This window comes from Tamandua tetradactyla, chromosome 4 (genome assembly GCF_023851605.1).
Source record: "Tamandua tetradactyla isolate mTamTet1 chromosome 4, mTamTet1.pri, whole genome shotgun sequence".
Lineage (NCBI taxonomy): Eukaryota > Metazoa > Chordata > Mammalia > Pilosa > Myrmecophagidae > Tamandua > Tamandua tetradactyla.
This window is the reverse complement of record NC_135330.1, coordinates 41920331-41934269: the sequence shown is the minus strand read 5'-3', so window position 1 is coordinate 41934269 and position 13939 is coordinate 41920331. Positions and strand designations below refer to the sequence as shown.

General features: G+C 40.9%; 2 pseudogenes; one reads left to right on the top strand and one right to left on the bottom strand.

The window, feature by feature from the left end:
* The first annotated feature begins 9307 nt into the window (after positions 1-9307).
* Positions 9308-9403, top strand: LOC143681928 (U6 spliceosomal RNA; annotated as a pseudogene).
* Positions 9404-12503: 3100 nt separating this feature from the next.
* Positions 12504-13670, bottom strand: LOC143680220 (protein TFG pseudogene; annotated as a pseudogene).
* Positions 13671-13939: the final 269 nt, after the last annotated feature.

The window sequence follows — 13939 nt, the reverse complement described above, 5'->3', positions numbered from 1 at the left end:
TCTGGAAGTCCTAGTGCTGGAGGAGAGCTGCCTCTGCTGCATCCAGGACCCTAAGAGTAAGTGAGACAATGGAACTCCTCCATCTACTCTTCCACATACTCACTGGGACTTAAAAACTCTCAAGGGGGATGCCCTTTTGATAGTTTCTAAGTCATCTAAAAGTAAGAGTTTCTTCTTATCCTATCCACTGTCATGGGAAATGGGCAGTCCTTGGTCTTGCTGCTGATTCAAGATCTAAGAGGTTAATTTTCTATTGTAATATTGCCTGGCCACAGTATAAATGAAATCACAGGTCAATCTGGCCAGAAAATGGACCCCTTGATGCACAAATTCTCCTAAACCTAGACAATTATTGTCAGCATCTTGGCAAGTGGAATGAAGTCCCATGCATCCAGGCCTCCTTTGGCTTGTGCAGGTGCCCCTCTCTCTCTCTCTGCCAACCTTGTTCCACTTCTCAAATCCTTCTCCATTTTCACCTGGCCAACAGTCTCACAACTTTATGATAACTTGCCTCATTGCAGGACTGCAGGCAACCACATATTAAAGCAGTTAATTATGAAAAATTAAAAGAAATTTCTCAAAAAGTTGATAAAAATCCTGCAGCCTTTCTAGCTAGACTCAGAGAAGCCCTTGAACACTAAACTAACCTCAAACTCCCCTGAAGGCACTTTACTTCTCCATATGCATTTTATTTCCCAGTCAGTCCCCGATATTCCTTCAGAAACTCCAAAATTCAGAAGAAGGACTCCGAACTGCCCAAAGTGACCTAGTTAATGTAGCCTTTAAAGTCTTTAACAACAGAGACCTAGAAAGAACCCAGCAAGAAAAACTTAAGGAGGAAACCAGAGCTAAGTCCGGCACTCAGGCTTACCACATCCTTTCTTCTATGCTACAGAAACCTGAAGCTCTCCCAAACAGAGAGGGAAAACCCCACCGGGAACCTATCATCAGTGTGGAGAGTTGGGGCACTGGAAGTGGGAGTGTCCCCAAAGACCAAAGGAGCCCCAAAGATGAAGAGAGCCTACAGGGTCCTGTCCACGAGGTGGGAAGGCGGAACACTGGGCCCTAGAGTGCATCAAGCCCCCAAGGGGGAGAAAAGCCTCTCCAAAGGTCCTGTCAGCTGCCCCCAGCCAGGACTGCAAGCTCCCAGGGCCAATGGCTCTCTGGATCTCACCGAAAAATATCAATGAAGCCCCAGGTGCTCTAAATATGGCAGGTAAGATTGCTAATTTTTTTTAATTAATATGGAAGCCACATGTTCTGTCTTAACCTCCAGCCCCCTCTTCTCTAAAACCAGTCCCATAGTGGAAGCAGCTGGGAAGTCTTGGGCTCAAGCCCACCCCCACCCCTCCCCTGCTGAATTGGTACTATTCCTTTAAGTCATCAGTTTTTAATACCAGAGTGTCCCATCCCACTGCTGGGAAGGGATATATTAAAGGCACTAGGTGCCCAACTCTAAATAATTGGCTGTCTACTGAAGTAAGAACCTAAAAACCCCATTAAAATGTGGTAGAACTGGGTTTTAAAAGCACATTAGAGTTCTTCCCCTCAGAGTTAAAAAGTCAGGTAGACCCTAAAGTCTGGGAGACAAACCTGTCTGGGAAAGCAATTCATACCCCTCCTATTATAATTCAATACAAAGAGACCTACCTTTCCCCAGAAAAAAAGTAAAATAAAATAAACACTTATCCCCTGAAGCAGGAGGACATTAAAGGTATTCATCCTCTTTTCCAAAAATTCCTAAAAGCAGGACTTCTTATTCCCTGCAGGTCCTCCTGTAGCACTGCCATTCTGCCCACTAAAAAGCCAAATGGACCCTACGGATTAATGCAAAATCTTAAAGCCATGACCCAATTTGTCACTCCCCTTCAACCTATCGAGTTTTATCTTCTAAAGCTCAAATTGTCTTACAAATTTTTTTTTTTAACCTTGAATTTATCCGCACCCCAGGGGAGAGAAGATAAATCAGTCATCTGAGAAAATCCAGGCTATACTCTCAGTACCACCTGCTGAGATGTAAACCCAAACCAAAACAGAAAGTAAGCATTACCGGGCAGCAATGAAGTGGCAAACAGTGAAATTGTTTTTGTTTCAAAATGCATTAAATATATTCTGACAAGTTTTATTTCAATGGTAATTGTGTATTGTAAGATGTTTACATGAAAGCAGCTTCCAAAATTATTTTAATAACTTAAGTATGAAAGATATAAAGAATGTGTTTTTTTATTAAAAGAAAAAAGAGTATAGTTTTGTCCTCAGATCAAATGAATGGTTGTTACAGAACGAGGAAAATGTAAAACAAAACCTGAATGGATATGAAAAGTTGTAGATAGTTTGCAGATAGAGAAATTGTGGTCAAGGTTAAGAAAAGTTTAATCAGTCTATAATATAACAATACAAAATAAAAACTTAGTTTTCTGTTAAAATGACAAAGTTTTCTTAAATTATTTTTCCATCTTTAGTACAGAGTTTTCCTTAACTAATAGTATAAAAAGCAAAATGTTTGTAATTTGGCAAAATAACTTGTGTCTGTGTTAACATTAGCATACCCTTAACTGTTCAAAACAAAACTTCTAAGTCTTTTCCTCAACTGTAAATAAAAAAGCAAATATTGTTTCAAATCTGATTACCTTTAACAGTTTGCTTTCTTAAGGTCAAACCGTTAAAAATATCTTTTTATTCCAAACAGCTGAAAAAATTTATATTCTTTCAGTTTATAAAAGTTAAGTGCAAAAAATAGCTAAATTCATTTAATATATTATAAGTTGCATAAAAATCATTCAATGCTATAATTAAATTTCCCTGTCACCTACTTTGTTTCACTCCAATGCTTCTCTAAAAGTATTTTCAGTAAACTACAAACCAAAAATTCATCTTCAACAAAAGAAGAGTCTTGAAAGAAGCAAGGCAAGTGAATAAATTCTATTCTACCTGTTAACTAACTTAATCTTAGTTATGTTAAAAAAAAACCCACAAAAAAAACAACCTCTGTAAAAGATAACATAAAAAAATAAAGAGGGTACAAGAGGATGCTGCATATAACAACTCATCATGGCTAGGATCTATTCTATCCTATTTCTCATCCCCTCTAAAGACAATTTTAATTCCACTTTTAATACCCCTTGCCCTTCAGCCTCCCAAGAAAATTAAAAGGAAAAGGCTGGAATGTTAGGCAGAACCCCTTCCCCTATGATGTGACCAATCCCTAGTAAATATGCCAAGAGGCTTCCCCCACCCATGTTTTCCAGAAAGTCCACCTAGCCCACCCCAGCCCAAGCTCTCCTGCCCTCCAGCAGTGGTAATCTTGTGACAACCTCCTCTTACTAACTCCAGCAGTTGCAACCCTGCATGACTACAGTGGCGTTTACATTTTAAACCTTGCCAATGAAAAGCTGCCAACTCTCTGCTTGACTGTCTGCTTCCCAGCCAACCAATGAGAACAAGCCAATTTCCTGTGTCCAAACTCGAAAGTGAAAGCCCCTCACCTCTCTTTCCCTACCCCCGCCACCAGCCAAATAAGCTGTGCCCCTTCAGCCCATCTGTGCACAGCCTCCCAATAAAGCTCCTATGATCGACTTTTGATCTGTTCTCATCTCTCAGGGTTGAAAAACCTATCAAGCTGAACTTGCTGTTTGAGAGGAACTTTTCAGGATGCTTTCTCTTAAGGGGTATTGAACAATCTAATTCACAAGGACTCAGGGAAAGAATCTGTTAAGAAATTCAACCCCATATAGTATCAAGGAGAAAAACACAGTTACAATATTGAGGGGATAATAGCAGTCCACCAAGCTGGGGTTCCAACCCAAAGCTCTCAAAGAGCTTGGGTCTAAGTACCCTTAAGACCAAAGGACATAACAGGCACAGAGTTAGGCATAGATTTTATTGGGACTTTAAAACAGGAGAAGATTCTGACCAATGGTGGGCAGTCGGGAAATGGAAGTCAAGCTCTGCGAAGGGGGCAGGGGAGTGTGTGAGCTTATAACAGTTTAGGACAGGGTTATGCGAACAGGTTCAGCAGCATCTCCTGACACAGAAGTTTGGAGGTTTGTCAGCTACAGTGATCAATGGAGGGGAGTTTCAATGCTTTCTTTATGATGAATTCCACCCCCACCTGCCCCGCCCCCTTCCTGAGGAGATGAGATGACCTTTGACTTCTGTGTGGTCAACGGAGGCATTTACATGCAATAACTTATTCTCAATATGGAGGGGGTGGCCAGGGCCCTCAGTCTCCACAGTCCATAATTTGCACAAGCTAAAGATTGTTCTTTAGAAAAAAGTGTGTGTGTGTGTGTATAGTTTTATATATACAAAACATTTTTAAAACATTTTGAGTTTTTTAATTTAGGGGACTAGCCGTCAGCAGCGTTGAAAGAGTTCTGGTAGCAAATGGTTCCTCTTGGATCTTTTCTTAGCTTAGGGCAAAGTTAATTCAACTTGTTCAAACCAAAGGGGGCACTGGATCCCATTAGGTAGAACCCTTGGGTCTGCAAAGTATTGAGTGAATAATAAAGGTCTATGGAGTAGAAGGAATGAAGTTCAAGATTGAAGTAAGGTGCATACTTACAAGATTACTTTTATTGCATGTTATGAGACAAGAAAACAGTCCTAGAATCTGCACTAATGGTTGGCACTGATCACAAACATAGGGCCACCCATAAAGAACCAGAATAACAGGACTGTTTGTTTGTTTTCTCTGGGGGGCGACAGGAGAGTGAACGGTTAGAGGAAAGGGTGGGAGTGGAAATGCTTTTAAAAGAACATAAATAAAATGAGTTCTTAAGTAACTTCCTCTGAATTAATCTGACTAATTTTGCCAGTGCTTTCTTGGCTTTCAGACAATCTTTAGCAAACCAGGAAGTGGATCAGTCTTGGGCAAACAAAACAATCAGTGGGTAGGTAAATGATTGAAAAGCTTCTCCTGAAATATTTGGGAATTTGCAGAATATTTATACTTAAAAAGTTGCTTAGGATATCTCAGAGGCCCTCCACACCTTTTCATCTTCCTTCATTCTGAATTCACTGATACAATTATGTATGCACACAAATTTAAATGTGGAAATTTAAAGTCAGTTTAGTAAGCAAATGAAGATTTTTAGCACTGAGTAAAATAGATGATGCTACAGAGACAAGAAATATAGTCAAACGAAATAATGAATCATAGTAATCCTTTTCCAAAAATGTGATTCCTCATAGATGACTCTTAAAAGCTGCCAGTTATGAATGTGTATAAATGCATATGATGGGATATTGCTTTAAATGAAGTAGCAAATCCTAGAGGTGTGATCTGCCAGCTCCATAGTCCATAATATCCTTGAACCATCCTTAGACATTATCTTATACCTCACCCACCACAACTCTTGCCCACCTTTTAGGCTCTCAAGGTAGATAATCCATTCGACGGATAATCTTTTCACTTCTACTGCATCTCAACCACTTTTCAGGGCCACCCTTATCATCACTGAGTACTACACTATCCCCCAAAACTTATCCCAAGATCTTTCCACTGACTTCTAAACTGACAATTCTCTACTGCCTCGACGCATACCACATTATACTACTTCCTAATGTAGGCCTCCTGTCCCTTAGCCTCAATTTTATTTCAGTCATTCATTCTTTTGAGTTTTCTCTCTTCCTTATGTTATAGTCCCACCTTTCAGAGACTGTATTTTGGCATATAAAACATTTCAGTGTTTCCTTTACTTGATCAAAACTTTTACGTTTTTATGCAATCAAGCCTACAAATTGTTTTTTTGCTTGTGATTTTCAATCTTGCTAGAAAATCCTTCCTCGCTCCGAAGACATAAACTCATCCTCCTGAATTTTATGCTGCTACTTGTGTAGCTTTGTGTTTCACAATTAGACCTTCAACCCATTGGGAGTTCATCTTTGTATAAATGAAGTAGGAGTGAAAATCCCCTCCGAGTCTCGCATCTGAGAGGCAGCAGTGATCACAGGTGGCACTGATTAGGCTTACCAGCTAAGACATACATGGATTCACTTTCCCACCCTCTGGACACCACGCAACTGCACACCCATGTCTCACTCTCCAGGGGGCAGATTGCAGGCCTATTCTCTAGAGAAACTAAGTCAGACTGACTTTGAGTTCTGGAAGAAAGGAAGGAGGAAAAGACAGGGCCCCAAATAAGAGGAGTAAGTCAAGTCTCCATACTAAATGGTAAGATCCCAGCCAATCCCCTTGTTCCAAACAAGCGTATGCACTCTAAACGGGAGACTGGAGCCTTCTTTTCTAGAGATAATGAACGGTCACAGAAAAACCTTCTAGATACTTTTATTTTGGTAAGGAGACAAAAGGCCAAGGCATGCTTCTGATCACTAGAGTCAAGGCCCCTGGTAATCTGAGAAAACCTTCTATCAGGAAAGGAAGATGTGAGAGACAAAGGAAGTCTAGACGTTGGTGGTTAACAGTTGAAGTGGTAAGGAATGATTGTATTCTAGATTTGTTTCTTCCAGTGTCTGTGTAACTATCCACAATCAGCAGACCCTTCACTTGGCTATCCTTTAGCACTGTGCGGCTCTTCAAGTAGCTTTGTCATGGCCATTATGGCCACATCAGATATAGTTTGGGGGGGTGGGGGAGGCATATAATTTTCCACCCAAGCCAGAACACTTTTGAGAGGAAAAGGAAGTTATATTAATAATTATGTCAAGATAACAGATATAAATCTATGAAGTCTGACCAGCAAGTCCCGATTGGGTGCCCATCCCACCCCTGCAGATCAGGTACTGCGATAAAAGACTGGAGCAGGAAGGGGAGCAGGGACTACACAAAATAAATACATACCTACTATATATGGGGTGGTGTGACAGTGGCTCAGTGGCAGAGTTCTCGCCTGCCATGCCAAAGACCTGGGTTCGATTCCCATTCAAAGAAAAAAAAAAACGAAATAACTATATGGTTATCTTTCACAATCTGAAGACCACTTCCTTTCCAGGTGCATCTCCTTCTACTCCTTAATTCAGATGTTATGCTCCAGAAATAGAACAGAAGAGTTAAGGGCATGGGCTTTGAAGGTAGTAGGTCTAGGTGTGCATTACAAATTTGCCCTTTACTAATTACAAGACCTTGGGTAATTTTTTTTAACCTCTCTAAGCCTAGGTTTCTTAATTAGCTAGATATTTATGATCAATAATAGAACCAAAGGATATAATGCAAGTAAAATATCCAGCACAGGGTGTGTCAGGCAGCAGGTGTGAGATTTTAAGGGGTCAATAAATACTGTCCCTCTTTTCCTCTTTCAAGTCTGATAAATTTAGACAGATACTCAGGAATCAGGAAAATAGGTATCTTTAAAACATGCCAGATCATGTCTCTCTGCTCAAAACCCTGAAAAGATTGCCCATCTCATACAAAGTAAAACTGAAAGTCATTTTTCTAGACTTGAAAGTCCTGAAAACATCTTCCTGTTCCACAACCCGACTTCCACTGTGACCACATATCTACTGGTTTCCTCCTTGCTGGCTTCACACAACCACACTGGCCATATTACTCTTTCTGCAAACTTTCATGAAATCTCCTACCTCAGGTCTTTGTACTTACTTTTCCTAGTGCCAGGAGCACTCTAGATACATGTATGTACATGGCTTGTCCTCCCCTTAGAGAAGGACTCATAGTTTGGATGACAGTTTAGTGGTAAGATGGGCATAAAATACATAAACAAATATAATATGACTACAAAGTGTGGTGAATATGGTGATAGAAAATACTTATACTCAGTGAGAGAATAACAGGGCAAAAGTAATAAATTCAGAATGGTGGACAAGGAAAGAGCCCAATAGAAAATGTCATTTAAGCTGGGAGAGGTATGCGAATAACATAATCCAAAAGTGCAAGACCATGTCCAGGATGCATTGCCCAGCATAGTAGTGATGGAACAGCCACAATCACTGGAGAGCCATGCAAAGAAGTGGTTAGTGTCTGAAAGGTTCATTTGCACTCAGTCACCAACAGAAGGGAGTTCAGGAGTGAGAAATTCAGTATATATGAGAATCCGATTAAAAGGGAACCAGTCTAACAGGATCAGAGTGCAAATAAGAGTAAGACTGATTCAATGCTTTCCTGAAAGTCTTTCACTGGATTCTTGTATCCTTCCTATTTAGGAAAAATTGTTCCTAGAGCAGGCAAAGGTGAAAGCCAAGTGGCTCATTGTTCTAGTTTGAAAGCTGCCGGAATACAATATACCAGAAATAGAATGGCTTTTAAAAAGGGGAATTTGTTAAATTGCAAGTTTACAGTTCTAAGGCTGAGAAAAGCAACATCTTCATGGAAACTATCTAATCAAAAGTTACCACCCACAACTGGGGGGCGGGGGTTTACATCTCCATGGAAATAATCAGAAAGGTCCCACCAAGAAATACTGAATGAAGATTAAAGGACATGGTTTTTCTGGGGTATGCAAGATTCAAACTGGCACATTCATTTTTAATGACCATCACATGAGAACATCATATGTTCTTCAAATAAATACGATTTTACAAGGGTGACATAAAATTCCTTAAATACTTATTAGTTGACAGTTTAATCCTAAACTGTATCAAGTGGCAAGAGGCGGCCGGAGGAGGGGGCTAGAAACGGTGGGCATGAAGCAGAGGGGGCCGGTCTGATCGAAATGTTTCACAGGACAGTGGAGAAGGACTATGAAGGGGAAATGGTGTGTGAATGAGCAGAGCATCACCTTTCCTGTGGTGCTGAAACAGGAAAGATGACAACATGGGTGGCGTTCACACTTCCCATTTCTCTCAAGACACTGATGGCTGGGCTGTTATGTCATCTTGATACCACATCCATTTTTTTTTTGCTAAGGAGTGATCACTTTATTACTGATTTTACAAAGCTATACACTAAAAGAAGACAAATATGAAAATATTCTATGTTAGAACAAATTCTGAAAATATATTCTCTTTTAAGTCAATTAAGTTTTAATACATTTGAAGGTAGATTTATCTTACCTTGAGTCAATAATTTACCCAGTCCTCCAGATTTCAGTTGCTATCCCTGAGAACAGAATATGCGTATCTTATCTTCCTGAAGGCAAATAAATGGATCAGAAAAAAACTCCTTGAAGTGCTATTTTTACTATTTCATTCAAATAAATAGTGGTCCACCAAAATATTCTATGGGAAGGAAATTCTGAGAGGGTCTAGTGGAGCAAAGATGTATTTTAGACTCAGTCCCAGCTTTCAATGGCTCATAGTTTAACTGTAGAAACAACACACTGAATGCACAAAAGTACAAAGCATAAAATTATAAAAATGGTCTTATCTTAGCAATTAAAAATAAATACTTTTTGTGCTCACTTTGACAGGATATTTGTTATAATTGGAATGATACAGAAAAGATACGCATGGCCCATGTGCAAGGATTCATGAATCATTCCATATTTCACATGGCCTTCAGTCCTTTGCCTGTTAGCCCCAAGGAAGTGATGAGTCAAAGCAATGTATGGTATTGAAGCTGTGATTTTCACTTCAAAACAAAATAACAAATATTTCATGGTTTGTTGACATCCTCTTCTTCGATGAATTTTTCTTTCACTCCTCCTTAATTGTTCATTCCCACTATCATCACCTAAATTCCGTCATTAAACCATTAAATCAAATATATCGTTTTGTAACCACAACCCCCTATTCTTCCAGATTGCTTGTTTGAACACTCCCAATGGGATCATTCCTGAGTCTCCTTGGTCTCTCTAGTCCTTTAGTTTCTCTATTATATCACTTTTGTTTAGCTTTCTTCTGACTTTTGTTTTCTTCCTTTCCAGAAAAAAACTAATAGTCTCTGACTTCAATAATCCTCTTGCCAAAACCTTAAAGCCTCTTGTCCCTCTTTTCATACCTGTTTTATTACAAAATCTCTAGGAGAAACCACTCACTTTGCATTTACTCAACATTTTCTCTGCATATTCGCTGCCTTTATTTCATAATTTTTTCACACTTTCTCCATACTCCATGCCTACTCCGCACTCATGCACCAGAATTTAAACAAAAAATTCCCATGAGAAATAACATTGGCACCCTTACAAATTCATGATTACTAAATTCAATACTGCACCCTCAGTATTCCTGGAAATCCCACTGTGTTTCTCTGATTAGCTCACCCTTCACTCTCCAAGAGGGATTTTTCACACATCTCTCCTTCTCAAACCTCTGACCTTTCCCCATTCTTCTTGCTCCCTGAAGATGATCCATCTCTAAATTAGAGGAAATAGAGTTCTGAGGACCTCCAACAATCTCCTCCCATTATACCTAGAAAACACACCTGGGCCACTGCAGTTTCCTTCACTCCTGTTTCAGCACCTGTGCACCAACTCCTATTTAATGCCTCGGGCTTCCACTGTCGTAGGAGCCCAACTCCATCCATTGTCTTCTTTTTCTGGTATCTTTATTTCTTCCTCTCAAGTCAATCCTTCCCAACAGCATTTAAATGTGCATGTTCACGTCAGAACAAACCTCCCTTAATCTCACACCCTCGTCTTCAGTTACTATTTTCTAACCTCCTTTCCACAGTTTACCATGGAAAACAAAACCTGTTTATTGTGATGACTATAGCTTTTGCCTCATAGCTGTCCACTAGGGCCATCTTCCCTAGCTATCCACAGGTGGGCCTGTGGTCCTTTACCACACCGGTAGGCCTATGTCCCAAGCTTGATCAGTCATGGTCAGTCTAGGGGCTCAGAAACTGGTTGATTGTCCCTGCAACCTGTATCACTCAGGGTCCAATAATGTAAACAGAAACCATGCTGGGAATTTCAAAGAGATGGGAATTAATCCAGGAAATTTTTTTTATAAGTTCTAGAAGCCTGAAAGAGGGCAAAGGGGATTAGTAACTGAAGGAAGTAGTCATTATTACCTTCTAGGGCTGCAAGAACAAAAGAAACACAGAAGCTCACAGAACAGCCCTGTAAACCTGGTGCTCCAGTCTCTAGGGGGAAGCTTCCCACAAGTTCCCATAACTCCCATACCCTTACTGGAGTATGAATATTTGAGAAACAGACTTGACCTGACAGGAGCTTGGAAAGACCCGGAGATACAGCCTAGCAGGTGAGGTATAGTAGAACAACTGTTATTCCACCTATCAAGCATATGTGGCCAGGCAGCTGCTGGCTGTGAGAGCCATAGTAAAGGTGGTACTGAGGGTTCAGAAGGAAGCTGGAAGCTGTACCCATCGCTTGTTCTCCCTGCTGCTGGAGTGATGAGAGAGAAACTGAGAAAAAGAGGAGGGAATTCCTTACTATCTTCCTCTTTCCTTTTAATCTTCCTCTAGTATCTCCCTTTGACAGGACCTAATTAGAAGCCAGCTGGCAAAGGAGGCTGAGAATGTAGCTTGACTAGTCCCAGCCACAGCATGACAAAGAAGAATAGAAAAGTTTAGACTTACAACTAAGAGTCAACAGCTAAAACTTCAGCACTTGACCTAAGCTGGAATTACCTGGAGCAAGTCAATAGGAAACTCTATTCCTTCTCAATTCATAGAGCCATGAGGTTTGATCTCAGAATACAAGCAGCCATTTTGCCAGCCTATGGAAAAAATTGAAGGTAACACACAAGAAAGAAGCAAACAGGAAGATGACAGTCTTAGACTTTTGCTTTCCAGTTTCTAAGCTCCCAAAGTTCTAAGGGTGAGCAGAAAAGGAATCAGATTTCCAGCCAGGGATAAGGAGAGATTGGCTTACTAAATAAATTTTAAAGGAAATTTTAAGAATAAAAGTTATGTTGCAGTGATAACAATAAATGTGCTTGTTCAATGTAACTGTTACTCCAACAGCTTTAAAAAGGAGACTGGAGAAGGAAGAACCAGGGAAGAAAGGAAAGATGCAATTATCAGAGAGGTAAAAGGGACCAAAACCATGTCCTTCAGTCAAAGTCAGAGAGGGTTTCAAGAGCTGTACAGTACTGCCCAATATCAAAGACTGAATGATTAGGCTAAGGCTAATTGTGTTAGTGGTTCCAGCCTACCGCTTTCCTATTGATTCATCTATAGGTATCCTGAACACTTTCTCCACCCCCAAAATCCTTTTTACTTGGGGGGTTGGGTTTTCAAGCATCTTTATTAGCCTATCAACGTTACATTTTTTACATACTATCTAGTTGCTTCATAAAGGGATCCACCCTAGTACATTATGTTAACAATAAAAAGCCAAGTAAGATGGCTAAACCTCAACCTTACATTTTAATATCCTCTGGATAAGTCAAGCTACAGAGTCAATTACTTTACACACATTTAAGAGTAGTGTTCCAAAATAAAATAACTAGGAAGCTGCTACCTTATAAAACAAGGAAGGGAAAAAAATTCATCTCAGTCTTTTTTATTGCTCCAGTAAATTTTACTTTCATTTAACAGAAACAATGATATTGTTATAAAAAAAAAATGCTCTGCTTTTAAAATTCTGAACTTCAATACAAATTAAAGCAAGATAAGAGTATTGGAATCTTTGGGGAGGCAAATAGCTAGCAGCTACATTCATCAGCATAGCTGAGCCTTCTTATCAATAAGCAGGTCCAGGCTGGGTATAGCCCTAACCCAAGGGAGGACGGTTTCGTGCGTAAGGGTTAGGCCAACTTGGAAGAGGGGTCGTGGTACTTCCAGGAGGAGGAGTAAAGCCTGGTCTCTGTTGGTAGGTCCCAGGTTGGCTTGGAGCCATTCCGGATTGTGAGGTAGAGGCCATGGTGTAATCAGTAGGGTGAGAAGTTTGGGTGGTGTAAGTGAGTGGAGGAGTGGCATTGGAGCAGGCAGTTGCTGAGGCTGACCAGAAAAGGCAGGAGCTAGAGCCTGGGAAGTTGGTTGCTGGCTGTATTCCTGGAACGGCTGAGGTGGCTGGCGTGCGGGCTGCTGATACAGCCTGAATACTGAATGCTATACTGTTGTGGTGGCTGAGGGGGTGGCTATAACCGCTGAGCACAGAACGGGCCTGTTGCTTGGTTGGTGCATCTGACCTTCACTCTGACCTGCTTGTGTCTGAGCTCCTGTATGTGGAGGCTGCTGTGGCTGAACTCCTGGTGGGTGAGCTGCTGAGGAAGAGGAAGCAATGTCGTCAGGTGTTCCTGAACGGTCTTCTGCAGGAGCACTGGGTGACTCTGAAAGCTGATCATCTGTTAAACCAAACGCAGACATGACATTTTTGTGGATTTCAACATTGGCTTTTTAAGGGATTGGAGGTTGACCTACCCGCAGCCATCATTTGAGTAGACTGCTTTCCAGAAGAATCAGAAGCAGGAGGCTTTTCTTCCCTACCATCAACTGTACCATTTTAAGGACTGTTGGTGGAAGGTCCTGGTTCTCCAGGTGGTTTTAAGCCATCCACTAAGTGATTGACTTTATTTCAAAGTTCTATCAATTCTCAATGGAGATATTTCACCTGGCTTGATCCAAGGGGACTTGGGTAACCATTAACAAATAATGTCAGTTACACGGAATTGCAAAGGAAAGTTCAGAATGATCAAAAAATGATTTGATCTCCATCTTCATCTTTACACTTCATTATAACTTCATCATTACTCACAAGTCTTCCTCTGAAAACTTGCTGCATCATTAGCACAAATCCATCATAAGTAATATCTTCATTATGAATGGAAATTCACCCAATAGCCTCCCCTAATTGAGCTTTGATAATTAGCTTCCCACTTAGGTCCAACCGTCCCTTCAGTCCCTTCATGGTGGACTCCAGGATGCTCTATGCATACAGCTCAGGAGAAAGACAGCTTGCCCAGGCGCTGCTGTCACCTCCCCGCGGCCCTTAGCTGGCCTGGCCGGTGTGAGGCTGCTGCGGGCACCAGGCAGGCGGTGACCAGAATGCTGTAGCCTGCCTGGTCACCCTCTGCCACGGATGTTGTGCCTTGCTCGCTCCAGACAGTCTTTTAAAGTCATTTCTAGATTCCTGGTTAGAATGAGGGCCAAGATTCCTGGTTTACAATTTGTGGTATT